We start from the raw sequence: 16495 nt of genomic DNA on the forward strand, positions 1-16495 counted from the left end.
TTATCACTTAGGAAATTACAAGTGTTTTAGGAACTCTGTGCCAGGAACTGGGGGCAGAGACCAATATATACATCTTCTATTGTCTCACCAGTAGTACAAATGGTGACGCCATTTAATACATACAAGGGATATATATAAAATTTTGGAAATTTCTCTTATAGAGATTTTGATGAGTTTCCTTCAGATTAAAGAAAGGGATTAGGAAAGGATTCATTATATTGTTTTATCTAAGTAAGTTCTATGAATATTCGAATGATCCCACATAGTCTTTGAGCTAGAATGAGACACTATATGTTGTTTTATTGTACCACATTATTATAATATTTCTTTTCACTTGGGACATGGCAATCCCTTTGGAAACAGCCTGGAAAAATGAATCACAAGTAGTTAAAAATGTAACCGAGAAGCATCAAATTATTAGGCAAGGCTTTGAAAAGATAAATGGTTTGTGAAGGAAAATGTAATTAACAGGTTACACTGTACATGTTTGCAAAATGCCTATGATGCATGAAAATGTTTTTGTCTACTTAATTTTCCTAACATTGTGTGTATATTTAAATTAATTAAAGGCAAACAGCCTTGTGTTCTTAAATAACTCTGTAGTACCTGATACGTGCAGTAGTCAAATTGATGGCATGTAATTAAAAATAACCAAAAAGCTTGTGGTCCAAGATGCCATGCTCAATGATGGAAGCCTGAGAACAGTTGTTCCCTAGAGTCAGCTACTGTCCTTAAGGGGAAAGAAACTTAAAGCCTGCATCTACAGGGGCCTTCCCGCATAAAGGGAGATTTTCAACACGTTAAAGGAGAACTGAAAACATAAGCACCTTCACAGCAGACATCTTCATCTAATTTGCACATTGACATACCCTAAGTGCTTAGAACAGCCTAGGTGTGCAGTAGTTTTTTCTTAATTAATGAGTTGATTAATTCTTTAATTTCCTCATCCGCTTGGTCACATGATATGAGAACAAAAATTTGGCATCAGAAGTCCTGGCTTTTAACCCTTATTGGTAGTATGATCCTAAGTAATTCACTTAACTTTGAGCTTTAGTTTCCTCATCAGTAAAATGGAGACAATAGTTATGAAAATGAGTTTGCAAGAGACAGTTTATGTGAAAGCACATCATAAGCATTAAAGAACTGATGTGTCCATTTATCCCTTTGGCGGCAGAGTCTGCTTATGCATCACTAAGTAATTTCCAATCCCCACGTATTACTTATTTTTCAATCCCTTGACACGATCAGTCTACGATGAATATTTATTAAGAGGCCTTGAATACACCAAGGCTGTTACGTTTTACATTGGGAAGTGGGGGAGAAAATGGTTGATATGAATGAGAAGACCTCATTTCCAGAAAGTGTCCTAAGTTGGTTCACTGGGGTTTCTAGCATCTGTTTGTTTTGTTTCGTTTTGTTTCCCTCAGTCTGGAGGCTCTCTCAGGCTGATTTCTAGGATCACTTTGGTCACGACAATTATTCCTATACTTCCACTTAGAATTACTACATTACATGACAGAATGAGCTCTATCTATTGGCTCTCTGCAGTGTGAATCTATTCCTGACAATGGCACCTCTTTTGAAAATGTCCAAGTCTACAAATACCATATATAGATATGGCAATATGTATGGTTCCATGCCCAGGAAAACTTTCTCAGAGTACATGTATATTTAAATGAATTCTTGTCTCATGGACAGATTAGGTTTCAAATTTTCACTGGTAAGAACTTTATTCAAGAATTTGTTAAACAAACATTAGATCCTTTTTGTTCAGGTCTCTATGTTAAGCACTGCAAAATGAAGATGCCTAATATGTTATCCTTACCATTTCTGGTGACTCTCCTTTTCTGGAAGCTTAGAGAACAAGGAAAGAGCTGTATGGTAAACATGAGCAAAAGATGCGTTGGTGGCAATGCATATTTAGAAGAGGGCTTGGAAGAGTGAGATATTTATAAGGTAGAACTGATCGGGCTGGGTGATTGTTTGGGTATGAGAATTGGTGGAGTAGATACAATCTAAGATGGTTTTCTGGATTTATGGCTTCAGTGATTGGATGAATGGTTTTACAGTTGCCAAAAGAGAGACCCCTAAAGAATAAGCTGTTTTAAGGCAGGAAACAATGATGCTAATTATGCTTGGTACTTAGCATTGAGTTCAGCAGATAGTACCTCGCCAGTGTCTTGCACACACTAGGCACTTAATATATATTAAATCAACCAATCAACGAATTCCTGCTCTACCACTTACAAACTGTGTGACTTTGGGCCAGTCACTTAACCTCTCTAAGTCTCATTTCTTTCAACTGTAGAGATAATATTACCTACTGCATAAGGTAATTAATTGTATTAAAAAATAGAATGACAAACTATATAAAGTAGATTGGGCCATGTCAGGTACATAATAAGCTTTCAATAAATGGTGACCACTTTATCTATCCCTGTCCTTGAGGAGTTTTGTCTCTCAGGACAGAAAAAGAAAACAGACATCAACAATCATTAATTTTATTAACAGTATTAGCACATTTTTTTTATAATTGTTGACAGAGCCTCTCTTTAACACAGAAAACACAGCCTTATATGGTTTTGTGGGAAGATGGCACTCTGATCAACTGGGTCTAGTGCCCTCCAATCTAGGGTGTGGCTCAAATCCTTATCAACACTCTACCCTCTGCTGGCCAGGTCCCTATGCATCTTGCCTTCACCTTTCCCACAAGATGGCTAGATCAATGACAGAACATGAGTGAAAAAGAAGAAGGCAAGAAAAAGTAAGAACTGACTCCCTCCAGCCTACTAACGGAAAGTTTAATATTGTGCATAAGGGCAGACCTTACTGTCGACATAATTATATGCATAGTACGTGTGGATATGCAAAAACATGTAAATCATACCACTTTAAATGCAAATATATACATGGTCTTTTTGATTATCTGTGCCACTTGGATATGACCCTCAGGATAACCTTAGTGGAAACTACTGCCCTAGGTACCATTTTTTAACTGAATCACTGATCTGAGATGTTTTTTAAAAAGGAACTCAGGAATGAAAAAGAAATACATTTTACAGTTCACATCTGCGTGGGTTAAACCACCTGCTATGATTCTGTAGATTGTATTCCTTTTACTGCCTTGTTCTATTAGTTAGTTTTTATATGTACATGTTTTCTCTCCCACCGCCCCCAACTCCAGATTGTCGATTCCTTGAAAGAAGGCACTGTGTATTATAATCCATTATATCCCACTATCACTCTGGCAAATAAAGTCTTTAAAAATGGAGGGAGTCCCCTGACACATGACTGATACCATCCTATCCGTTCCTCACTTTTTACTCCATTCTCTTTACCCCTAGCTTCCACACTTTTATCCCTTTCTCCCCTTGCCAGTCCTCCTTGCCCTCCTCCCCTCCCTTCTCTTGGAACTGAGCTTTTGACTCCCCTCCTTAGCTCACCGTATTCATGGATGGCCTGCATAGTAGCAATCCCCCCACTTTACCTGAATCCTCCAAACTACCCCCCCCTTAAAGCAGTCTCCCACCGCTTTTCTCTCATCTCATGTTGGAACCCCCTCATCCACAATTTTTAATTCTCTTTCAGGTCCTACATGAATCTCTACATCTGGTTTGAAGCCATCCAGGCACCTAGAATGTTTAGGGTTGCTAAAAGACGAAATTCAGCTGGGTAAATTTTAAAGATCTTACTGGTACTATTCAAGATTCATGAATCGGGCAGCATCCAATCTAGCAGATAGAAAGGAGATCTGGGGAGCTGAACAAAATGAGACTTTTATAAGCAAAAGGGAGCAGGGGCAAGCAAGTTATACCAGACAAAAGGGCAGATTAGTTATTGCAAGGTCACTTTCCTTTAGTGGATGTCAGGGGTCTATCAGACAGATGACTGAACTAGTGCTGATCAGGCATTTCCCGATTGACTCCTTTAAGCTTCCATTTCTGAGAGAGCTGAAAATGTAATTAAGCCTTGCTTTGGTGATGTGGGGCTTAGCATAAGTAACTCCACTTGGGGCCTGTTGTCTTATTTTTAACAGAGTTTAGATAATATCATGTCCCTACAGGGATTTTATTGTTTTCTCCCATAGTGAGACAAAATTGCCTGCTGACTCTCAAGTGTACCCTAACAAAAAAGACCTTCACAAACCTTTCCCACAGCCGGGTCTCACACTGTAGAAGTGTGGGTGTCGGCCTACAAGTAACAAGAAATTGCTGAGAGTAATGTCCTGTCCAGGGGCTCCTTTAGTTACTTCACGTGCAAACGTCCTTATTTCGCCGTTCCCTTAGTGTTCTGAAATTTCCATTTCATCTAGGAATTCTCCATACCCAAGTTCATGCTTGTTGGCTGCTAGTCTTTTCTCATTCCCATGAACTTGCCCAAGTCCCAAGTCTGTCTGCACTGGGCTTGTCAACGGTTTTCACTGGGTTTAGGCATATATTACCTGCTCAAATAGTTTCCAGAGTCCATGGGGAAATGAACAACTCATTGTTACTCTGTCAGTGCAACCCCACAGAAGGTAGCTCAAGACTGTGTCTCTTCTTTTTAAGGAAATAGCTTTTTAAAAGAACAGTTCTGCTATGTATGCCAGGGAGGTCCAATGTCTTTGAGATTTTGTTCCTGCAAAAAGTAAAAATCAGGATAATTGGAAGCAATTAAAAACCCATGCTGCAGGGCGCCTGGGTGGCTCAGTTGGTTAAGCATCTGACTTTGCTCAGGTCATGATCTCACAGTTCATGAGTTCAGGCCCCGTGTAGGGGGCTCTGTGCTGAGCTTAGAACCTGGAGCCTGCTTCAGATTCTGTGTCTCCCTCTCTCTCTGCTCCTCCCCCACTCACACACTCTCTCTCTCTCTCAAAAATAAATAAACATTAAAAAAAAAACAACACAAAAAACCATGCTACAAGCCTGCTCATTTCTGTTTTGGTGATCCCTTCCTATACAGCAGGGGTCAGCAACTTTTTTGGCAAAGGGTCAAATGGTCAATATTGTAGACTTTACTGACCTTACAACTTTTTAGCTCTGCCACTATAATGCAAAGGTAGCCAGAAATGAATGGGGTGTAGCTGTGTTACTTACTAGATGGGAAGGGAGGGTGAGGGAAGGAAAAAGGAAAACTGTAGAGTTTAAAGGGGAAGGTAAAGGGCTCGCTTTCTTCTCCAGTCTGATGGCGAGCACATGATATACCCAATATTTAGATCCCAGCAGTGATCCATTCTTCCTGTCTATATTCAAGTCAATATCATGGAGCAGAAGAGTAGTAAGGGGTAGGATTCAAATACCCACTCCTTATGTTATTGATAATGATCTGGTTTCTCAGAAAACAGAAAATGGAATCTGTTTTCTGACCTAAATAATGAAAATACATTAACACATTACTGCTGTTAAATTAATTGAACAAGGAGACCAACCGAATTGAGGTGGTTCTCATGCCTGGGTGACCCACGTGAGCAAACCAGAATCTAAACCTTTAAATGCCTCAAAGTTACAAAATTGAAACCTAAAGACAACCAATCACAAACAGGCAACTAGGCTTAAGCTATAGCTAATGAAATAGTTTCCTTTCTTTGCTTCTGGACCATCTCTGGAGAAGTCTCGCCCCTGGTTTCCAAAGGCTGAGGCACACCTGACTACTTCCAGTTTGGTGCTGCCTGATTTCAATCAATTTTTATTCAAATAAATTCTTAAAATTGTAATATGCCTCAGTTTTAAATTTATTTATTTTGTGAAAGACAGAGACAGTGTGAGTCAGAGGGGGCAAAGAGAGAGGGAGAGAGAGAATCCCAAGCAGCCTCTGCACTGTCAGCACAGAGCCCGATGAGGGGCTCGAACTCACAAACCATGAGGTCACAACCTGAGCTGAAACCAAGAGTCAGATGCTCAACCAGCTCAACTACCCAGGCACCCCTCAGTTTATCTTTTGATAATCGTTTGTTACAGGACCCAGCACTTTCTGTAACACAGCTGATCTATATCGAACGCTTCAAATGTGAGCTTTTTCGTTGTTCTCATTTGGGTATTTAAAATCTCCAAGAAAATAATCAGCCTAATAAAAGCATTATCCCATCACTGCAAATATACCATTTGGCCCATCACTGCAATTTAAGAAAATTATTTGCTGACATATTTATTATAGTAAATAGACATATTCATATTTACTATGAATCACATAGTAACTGGTGTAAAGCCCTCCAGAAACTCTTTTTCACTAACTCAAAACCGGTATCTATAATGGCCCACTGTCTAGCCAACAAGACTTTGTCATTCTGTGTATACCATAACAAAAGGAATAGCTCCTTTAAAGCTTAAATTTTTCCTCTGATTATAAAAGTTTTCACTTAAGACCATATTTATAGTAATTACCCAGAGATAAAAATTTTTAATATTTCGGCATTTTTATTTTGTTTTTTTTTTTTAAATATAGACACCCCCCTTTATATTTAATTGAACTTCTACTTAACATGTTAAAATCCTAGGGACTATTCTTTCCCTTTAACCTAAAGCAAGGTAAGGATTTCTTGTCTTTTATTAAATATTATGTGAAAAGACTTTATATGCCTTTCTAGTATGCAATTGTATAGATGTGCCCTACTTTAATTAATTACCAATTGAGAATATTTTGATTATTTTCAATTTTTTAAATTAATATTTTAAAATTTACATCCAAGTTAGTTAGCATATGGTGCAACAACGATTTCAGGAGTCGATTCCTTAATGCCCCTTACCCATTTAGCCCATCACCCCTCCCACAACCCCTCCAGTAACCCTCTGTTTTCCATATTTAAGAGTCTCTTATGTTTTGTCCCCCTCCCTGTTTTTATATTATTTTTGCTTCCCTTCCCTATGTTCATCTGTTTTGTATCTTAAAGTCCTCATATGAATGAAGCCATACAATTTTGTCTTTCTCTGACTGACTAATTTCTCTTAGCATAATACCCTCTAGTTCCATCCACATAGCTGAAAATCACAAGATTTCATTATTTTTGATTTCCGAGTAATACTCCATTGTGTGTGTGTGTATATACCACATCTTCTTTATCCATTCATCCATCGATGGACATTTGGGCTCTTTCCATACTTTGGCTATTGTCGATAGCGCTGCTACAAACATAGGGGGTGCATGTGCCCCTTCGAAACAGCATACCTGTATCCCTTGGATAAATATCTAGTAGTACAATTGCCGGGTCATAGGGTAGTTTTATCTTTAAGTTTCTGAGGAACCTCCATACTGTTTTTCAGAGTGGCTGCACCGGTTTGCATTCCCATTATTTTAAAGTTTTTAATATCACGATAAACTTGCTTTTACATATATTTTTACTTTGATTCTGCTTATTTTCATAGAAAAAATTACACAGAAAGTTAAAGTTTAAATGTGTGTGTGTATGTACATTGTGTCCAAAAAAGTTTTTAGGTTGGGGCTGCCTGGGTGGCTCAGTCAGTTAAGTGTCCAACTCCCAGTTTCTGGCTCAGGTCATGATCTCACGGTCGTGAGATTGAGCCTTGTCTCAGCCTGCTGGAGCCTGAGCAGCGTGGAGCCTGCTTGGGATTCTCTTTCTCCCTCTCTCTTTCTGCCCCTCTCTCCCTCCTTCCGTGTCTCTCTCTTTCTCTCTCCCTCCTTCAGAATAAATAAATAAACTTAAAAAAGTTTTAGTGTGCCTGGCTGGTTCAGTTGGTAGAGCTTGAGACTCTTGATTTTGGGGTTGTAAGTTCAAGCCTCACTTTGGGCTGAGAGCTTACTTAAAGAAAAAAAAGTCCATTAACAAAAAGTTTTAATAATTTATACCTCTATTTTTCAAAAACTGTCAGCATTAGTTTTATTTTTTTATTAAATTAATAAGTGAAAGTAGCCTCATAGTAACTTAATTTACATTCATTTTAGTACTGGTGCGGTAAAATATACTGTCATAAATAGTTTGGTCATTCGCAGTTTCCCTCTGTGAATGCCTTTATTTCTGTTGAGTTGCTCATGTCTTAAAATATTTTGAAAAAGCTACTTATTTAATTAATTTTTTACCAGTCATTTATTGCAAATGTATTTTTCTTATTTGACATTTGTCTTTTATATTTGTTTTTAACATTTAACACGTTAACAGTTTATTTTTACATATTTTATGTCATCAAATTGATTAGCCTCTGTCTTTATAGTTCTATCTTTATTTTTATACTTATCTTTCCCAACCAGATTTCAAATTAATGTTTAGTCAACTTCCTCTTCTTTTCTCCTCCTTCTTCCTCTCTTTCTTTCTACATTTCACTGTTTCATCCGCCTTGAATTTAATTCTGAGTGTGACATAAGAATTTAACTTTTTAGTTACAAAGTAATTAACCAATACACTCAAACCATTGAAATATTACCTTTATTCACATATATACACGCATAAAAAAAACCCAAACACATTGAGCTGTATTGCAGCACTTTCTCACAGTTTGTCTATCCTTGTACTTTGGGTGTTTAAAAAAAATTTTTTTTTTTAATTTTTTTTTCAACGTTTTTTATTTATTTTTGGGACAGAGAGAAACAGAGCATGAACGGGGGAGGGGCAGAGAGAGAGGGAGACACAGCATCGGAAACAGGCTCCAGGCTCCGAGCCATCAGCCCAGAGCCCGACGCGGGGCTCGAACTCACGGACCGCGAGATCGAGACCTGGCTGAAGTCGGACACTTAACCGACTGCGCCACCCAGGCGCCCCCCCAAAAATTTTTTTTAATGTTTTAATGTTTATTTATTTTTGAGGGGGGTGAACAGACAGAGGGAGACACAGAATCTGAAGCAGACTCCAGGCTCTGAGCTGTTAGCACAGAGCCCAACCGGGACTTGAACTTATGAGATCATGACCTGAGCCCAAGCTGGAAGCTTAACCGGCTGAGCCACCCAGACACACCTATCCTTGTGCTTTGTTTTAATTACTGTGGTTTTGAATACAGTTAAATTTATTTACAGCACAAGTCACTCCTTGTTAATCTTTTCAAAATTTTCGTGGTTGTTCTTATGCAGCCCTGAATCATCATCTTTGGTTCAGTTACAAAGGGGAGTCATTATCACTTTTAGGCTTAAAGTTGCAAAGAGCTGTGTTGACATTTACCGGACAATAGAGGGCTCATTCAACCCAAGGTGATCCTACAAGGAGGCAGGAGTTGGAATAAATACTACCACCCTCCCCCAAATAACCCTGCTCCTGCCCTTTGATTTACTGCAGGGCAAACTAGACCTGAAACCAGAAGATAAGAAAGCCCTCTGCTAAAGTCCTTCCAGGTCAGCCTTGTAGGACACAAAGCATGGTGGAAAAGAGAAAGGAGGTAAAAAAGGAAGGTATCTAGCACTGAATCACCTTGTTTAGTAATAAAAGCAATCTCCCATAAATTTTTAATGGAACTAAATTACATTTATGGCTACATTTTCTGAAAATTGGCATCGTTGTAATTCTGAACTTTGAAATCTGAGAACATGGCATGCATTTTCTTTTAATCAAGCCTTCTTTTTAGTCCTTCAAAAATATCCTACTAACATCTTAATTTTACTGTCTTTTTCTTTTCCTTCTCTCCTTTCCGCCTGCTTCCTTCCTTCCCTCTCCTTTTTTTTTTTTCTTTTATGCTACCTTGCAAGACTCTTTTATTTATTTATTCATTCACTTGGAACCCTAACTCCCATTCCCATTTCCTTCCTTACCCTCAAATGTTACAATTTTCATTTGTTTTTATCTTGTTCAAGTCTTCATATGTGTTTCTGTGAAATGTGTATTCATTTGTGTGCATGAATTGTTAATTTACACAAATGCTATTGTGTGTTGTAAACTGCATTCTTTATTGCTTTTCTCATTCCACCCAAGGTTTTTAAAACTTATCCACATTGCTGTTAGTGCACATCTACACATTGCTCATTGGGCCTAACTAGTATGTTTTTCCATTACATGCATTCACAATATTTATATAGCCATTCCTCCAGTGAAGGATAACTGGATTGCCTCCAACTTCCTGCCACCACAAACAATGCTTCAAGGAACATCCTCATTCGTTTCCACTTAATGGTTCTATGAAGAGTGGAATCGCTGGTCATAGGGCATATCCTTATTTAGTTTCAGTAGGTACTGCCACTTTGTTACAGGTGGTCTATGTTCTACACTCCAAAGAGCAGCGCCTGAGTATTCCTATAGCTCTCCTCCCACCAACACTTAGCAGCATCAGCTAATGTTTCATCTACCTGACAGTTCTTAAGGGATATGTCATTGTTATTTTAATTTGCTTCCATCTAATTACTAATGGTTTTAAGCATCTCTTTGTAAGTATATTAGTCCCTAGGGTTTTATCTTCTATGAATTGCCTGTACATGTATTCCTGGACCATTTTTCTATTGGGGTTCATATCTGTTCCTTGCTCATTCTTATGAAGCTCATGTATATTCCAGATATTAGTCCCCATGGTATCCGACATTGAGTAAAAATCTTCAGTGTAACGTAATCAAATTCAGCAATTTTCCACCTCATGATTCTGAAGTGTTGTATTTTTCCACAATTCAGATACTAAAATATTCTTCAATATTTTCTTTTTAAAAATATATTTATTTATTTTGAGAGAGAGAGAGAGAGTGCTCACAAGGGAGGGGCAGAGAGAGAGGGAGAGAGAGAATCCCAAGCAGGTTCTGCACTGTCAACGCAAAGCCTGACATGGGGTTCAGACCCACAAACCATGAGATCATGGCCTGAGCCGAAATCAAGAGTCTGACGCTTAACCAATTGAGCCATCCAGGCACCCCCCTCTTTTTTTTTTAAGTTTACTTCTGCATTATTTTCTTAGCTTTATAGTTTTACCTTCATGTTTAGACCTTTAACTTATATGGAGTCTTTCTCTATACATCATGTTTTACTTTTGTTTATACTGTAAGACATTTCCCCCAATACCATCTACTAAACAATCTGTCTCTTCTCTATTAATATTTTGGGCTCCCTGTATTGTATATTAATTTTCCACATAAACTTGAGTCTCCTGAGATCTCTAGGCTGTACTATGATCTATTTTCCTTTGCAATAGATTCTATAACTATAGCTTTATAATATAATATATGACAACATCTAATAAGACAAATCTTTGAGTTTTCTTTTTTCAAAATAGATTTAGTTCACTCTAGACATTGATTCTTCCATATAAATTTTAAAATAACTTTACTGAGTTCCTTTCTTGTTATTACTTACATATAGATTTTATGTTTCTAAAGTGACTGGTGCTTCATTTAATTTTCATTCTGATTATTAATAATATATAGGAACATTAATTGTATATTTCATCTACATTTGACATTTTCATTGAGCTATATTTTATCAGTTTTTCTGTTGACTTTATTGGAGTTTCCACATAATTCATATCATATGCAAACAGGTTCTTTTATAATTATTATCTGAATTATTTTCTTAACATGTTGCATTGGCTAGAATTTCCTGAAGAATGTTAAATGATAACAATAAGTGACATCCTTGTCTTATTTCTTATTTAATAGGAGTGATTTATGAATATTCCATTAAGTATGATAGCCATGCCCTACCATCATAAAGGAGTATTCATTAGCCAACAGATTGTATAACTAGACTTCGAATATTACCAAATGTTTTTTATTGTTTATGGATCAAAGTACAGTAGAACCTTGGATTGCGAGTAACTTATTCTGTGAGTGTTCTTCAAGATGAGCAAACATTTCTAATAAATTTTAACTTGGTAAACAAGTGATGTCTTGCAATATGAGTAGGATCTGGTGCCAAATGTCACATGATCACAGCTAAGCCAATGGTTCTTGAAATTCACTTTGATATAGAGTACTTTGGAGTATAAACATGTTTCTGGAATGAATGATGCTTGCAAACCAAGGTTTTACTGTACAGCGTTTCTCATTTTATTTCTTAATCTGATTGCTGTTCTGATGAGTTTCCTAAGTAAATCAATAAGGCATATTGATTTTGTCTATGATTATGACTTTGACTGGATCCCTGATGTTGTGATACATGTTGTTCCCAGTATCCCTATTTTCTAACTATTAAAGCCACAGTTTTGATTCCTGTTTTAATCCAACAATTATTAAGGGAAATTGTGGTAGCAGTTTAATTCCTGAACAGCAAGAAAAAGGGAGTTCTTTTATACGCTTATAATTAACTTCTTACACTGTGGTCAGAAATGATGGGTCCTGCACACTTGTTGTGACTTGGCATTTATTTAAGGGGTTCTTTGGTCTAATATACTTTGAAATTTTTAAAAATATTAATTGCCTCCCTGAACAAAATATATTATCTGTGATTTAGGAAACAGTATTAGTTAGATCTGTTAAATCATCTGTTTCAAAACCATTTAAATCTTTTACATCCTCATTTGTGCTTCAGCCATTAATCTTTGAAATATAGAGAGATATTTGTCTTCCACAATGATGGTATACTGACCAGCTTTAGGGCATTGCTACCTGTTTCAGTATGAAATTGACGTCTTTATTAAACGTACATTTAAAATTCTTTTGCATTAAAATCTACCTTGAAAATAGCATTTGCCTTTCTTTATGTTTATTTTCATTTGCTTGAAATATTCTTGCCTATCTTGTTATTTTTTTATTTTTTTTTAATGTTTATTTATTTTGAGACAGAGAGAGGCAGAGCATGAATGGGGGAGGAGCAGAGAGAGAGGGAGACACAGAATCGGAAGCAGGCTCCAGGCTCTGAGCCATCAGCCCAGAGCCCGACGCGGGGCTGGAACTCACAAACCGTGAGATCGTGACCTGAGCCGAAGTCGGATGCTCAACCGACTGAGCCACCCAGGCGCCCCTATCTTGTTATTTTTAAACTTTCAGAGTTACTTGAGACGAAGGGGAAGGTTGTTCTTGTAGAGAGCATAGAATTGGGTTTGCTTTTGGTTTTATTTCATTTGTTCACGCAATGTGAGCCCTTTTTTTAAGATAGGGGAATTTCACTTAATTGTTTTTATTGTCTTAATTAGTATGGCTAGTATTTTTTTAATTAATTAATTAATTAATTTTGAGAGAGAGAGAGTGCGTGCGCACATAAGTGCCAGCAGGGGAGGGGCAGATGGCAAGGGAGGGAGAGAGAATCCCAGGCAGATTGCACAGAACTGAGGCTGGAGTCCAAAGTGAAGCTCCAACTCACAAATGTGAGATCATGACCTGAGCCAAAATCAAGCGTTGGATGCTCAACCTACTGAGTCACCTAGGCACCCCAACATGGCTAGTCTTAATTATGTCCGTCATATTTTTTTGTATGCTTTATGATTCATTGCTCTTTCCTTTGCATTTTCTTGTTATTTTTCAATTTTATTTAGCTATGTTGAAAACATTATTTTATGAAATGAGGAGAATATAAGCACTTATATAAAAATTTGTTGGGAGGTTTCAGTTACCTATGTAAAGGTATATTGCATAGTACCTGATGCATCAAAATGCTCAGGAAGTGTTTGTTATTATTTTCATTGTCATTCATCATCATCATCATCAGCAGCAGCAGCAGCATTATTTAGTCAATGAAATGACCAAAGAAAATCAGAGACCTGCTTGACTTTTACTGCTAAGTGTCTGACAGGATGATGATGGAAATCATTTTTGAATCTTTGAAATTCATAAATTTCCCAATAAGATGTCGAGATGTTATTCTGTTCTGAAATCTCAAAAAGTTATTTCCATTTTAAACATTGATTGTTGCTTTGTTTTCTTTTCTTTCTCTTTTCTTCAAGAACATAAGATATCTACGGGTTGGATTTCCTCACTGAGTTCTACACATCCATGATTTTTTGCCAGCCTTTCTAAGTTTTGTAAACTCCCCTCAGTTCACTACCTGACATGATTTTCTCAGTGTTTATTCTGCTTACTTCTAGGGCACATTTTGATTCTTCTATTACAGTACTGTTATATTACTTCCTCATCTTGTTATTTATGCACAAAAGACAATTCCTCTCTTCTCTCGTCTCTCATTTCATTTTTCATCTCTTCTTTGCTTAAAGTCCGCACATTCTAAACTGCTACATGGTGCACAAAATAAATGTTATAAATCTACTAGCGCTTTATTTCAAAAATTTGGTTTAAAAAACCTCCCTTAGCTTTTAAGCACTATATTTTCCTCGTAATTTTAGGTTGAAAAACCTTTTTTGTTTTTGTTGCCCCTTATTATTTATCTTTGAATGAAAATTCGGCTCTCTCGACCTCATTATTTGCCTAGGAGCAGAAGAATGGATTATCTCTCAATCTCCGTTTTATCTTCGTGGTGATAAATCTTTCTCCAGACCTCATGCTGCAGGACGGCAGAAGCAGGATATATTGAGACGTAACCACCTGAGTGATGGGAAAGTGCCCAAGCCCTGGGAAGTCCATGTCAGTCCCTAAGCAGTTGTTTAGGGGAGCTGCCACACTTGGCTATACTCAGCGTTCTATTGTCACATTCTCCATACTATTTACCTTGCGTGGCTGTCTAGGCCCCCTTTCTGGGGCTGCCCTTAGACTGGGGAAAGTAGCCACAAGGAATTCAGCTAGAATTCAGTCTGTAGTGTGCCTAGTTGCAAAACCTCCACGACCTCCCCTTGCAGACACACCTACACGTTATCCTTCAAAGAGAGAGAAATTCTAAAAAAAATGTTCCCATTTGTTCCACGGTCCACTACATTTAAAAGCATTAATTGGGTTCTACCAGGTATTTCCCAGCTTTCTAGAACGCTTTACTGCTATGCCAGAGAAGACAGTTGTACAACAACCTGCAATGACTTCTTTTGACTTCATTCCATCTATACTATATTAGTTCAGTCAAAGTACCTGGCAGGGAACTGATAATTCTCCCTGGTTTCCCGCATTGGTGCAGGCCTTCCCTTTTTTTTTTATTATATTTTATTTTTTGGTGATTTCAATATACTTCTCAGGCAGAATGGTGAGGGCAATTAGAGAATAAATTCCTTGCATGTACTCAAGTTGTCATGGAGACTGAGAGTAACAGCAAAGCAAGTATGTAGTGTCCATATTGCAAAAGTCTAGACGTTCTTGACAACCATCTATGAATTCTACCATTAACTGAATGCATGCCATTGAAATCTACACTGACATTCATACACATCAACCATGTTCAGAATGTGAAGGGTTGCCCCATCTTAAAAGGGTATCCAGAAAAGTTCAAAAGAAATCTCATGAAAGGTCATGGCAAGTCATATCATCTGGCGTTGAAGCATTTACCTTGCAGTCATGACAAACAAGCCTGGGAATTCATGAGAAGGTTCAGAGGTTCATGGGAAGATATTTGAGAAAACTGCAGGCTTTTGCACAGAATTAGAAAATGACCAGAGTACCAGATGGGAGTCAATACCAGCTCTGCTATGTCAGTCAGTAAAAATACCAACAATGAGGCTTTTTGCCAGTGGGTGGAGGCCATAATGCACTTCTCAAGATTGTAATCGTTATACAGATGGTATCCCTAGAAGCTACAAGCTGAATATGCTGCATAGCTTCTTTAGAGAGAAATCTTCCATCAACTCTGAAAGGGACATTAGAAGCCTCTTAATAAGGAACTAGGCTCTACCACAAGAATCTGTAACCATGACATTTATACCAGTAGAACAGCCTGATCACAGGAATTGGTCAACAGACTCCCTGAGGCATCCTCCATGGATTCTACCCTAAAAACATTCACTTTAAAGAATTTTTTGCTCTAAAGAAATATTTTAATGGTTTAAGTCTATAATCCAAAAGGAGTTTCTTGAGACAATTACAGGTAGATTCTTTGAATAGAGCATAAAAGCTTTTGACTAGCTTAGGCAAAGAAACTGGTAACATAGTCAAGACTTAGGGGCACCTGGGTGGCTCAGTTGGTTGAATGTCCGACTTTGGCTCAGGTCATGATCTCACTGCTCATGGGTTCAAGCCCCACATCGGGCTCTGTGCTGACAGATTAGAGCCTGGAGCCTGCTTTGGATTCTGTGTCTCTGTTTCTCTCTCTGCCCCTCCCCACTCACACTTTGTCTCTCTCTCTCTCTCTCAAAAATTAATATTAAAAAATATAAATAAATTAATTAAAAGATTAACACCCCTTCCCAACCGTGCCTGATCCATAGTAGGAGGTAATTTTTTTTGTTCGATCGGAGCCGACCTAACCATTTTGGACAAGTTTAGCACCTGGTCAAAATGCTGAATTGGTGGTGTCCAACAATTCTTTGGCCTCATCTCCTATAAAAGGCTTTAGAATTGTGAAGGGAACAAGCTAAATGATATATGGCAATCTTATAAATAGATCCATAACTCTAAAATATATCAAAGGCTGGGGTGCCTGGGTGGCTCAGTCGGTTGAGCGCTGACTTCGGCTCAGGTCATGATCTCGCCGTCTGTGAGTTCAAGCCCCACGTCCGGCTCTGTGCTGACAGCTTGGAGCCTGGAGCCTGCTTCGGATTCTGTGTCTCCCTCTCTCTCTGACCTTCCGCCATTCATGCTCTGTCTTTCTCTGTCTCAAAAATAAATAAACATTAATTTTTTTTTTAAATATATGTCGAAG

Source organism: Herpailurus yagouaroundi, unplaced genomic scaffold, assembly GCF_014898765.1.
Source record: "Herpailurus yagouaroundi ecotype Mexico unplaced genomic scaffold, PumYag 77, whole genome shotgun sequence".
NCBI classification, from domain to species: domain Eukaryota; kingdom Metazoa; phylum Chordata; class Mammalia; order Carnivora; family Felidae; genus Herpailurus; species Herpailurus yagouaroundi.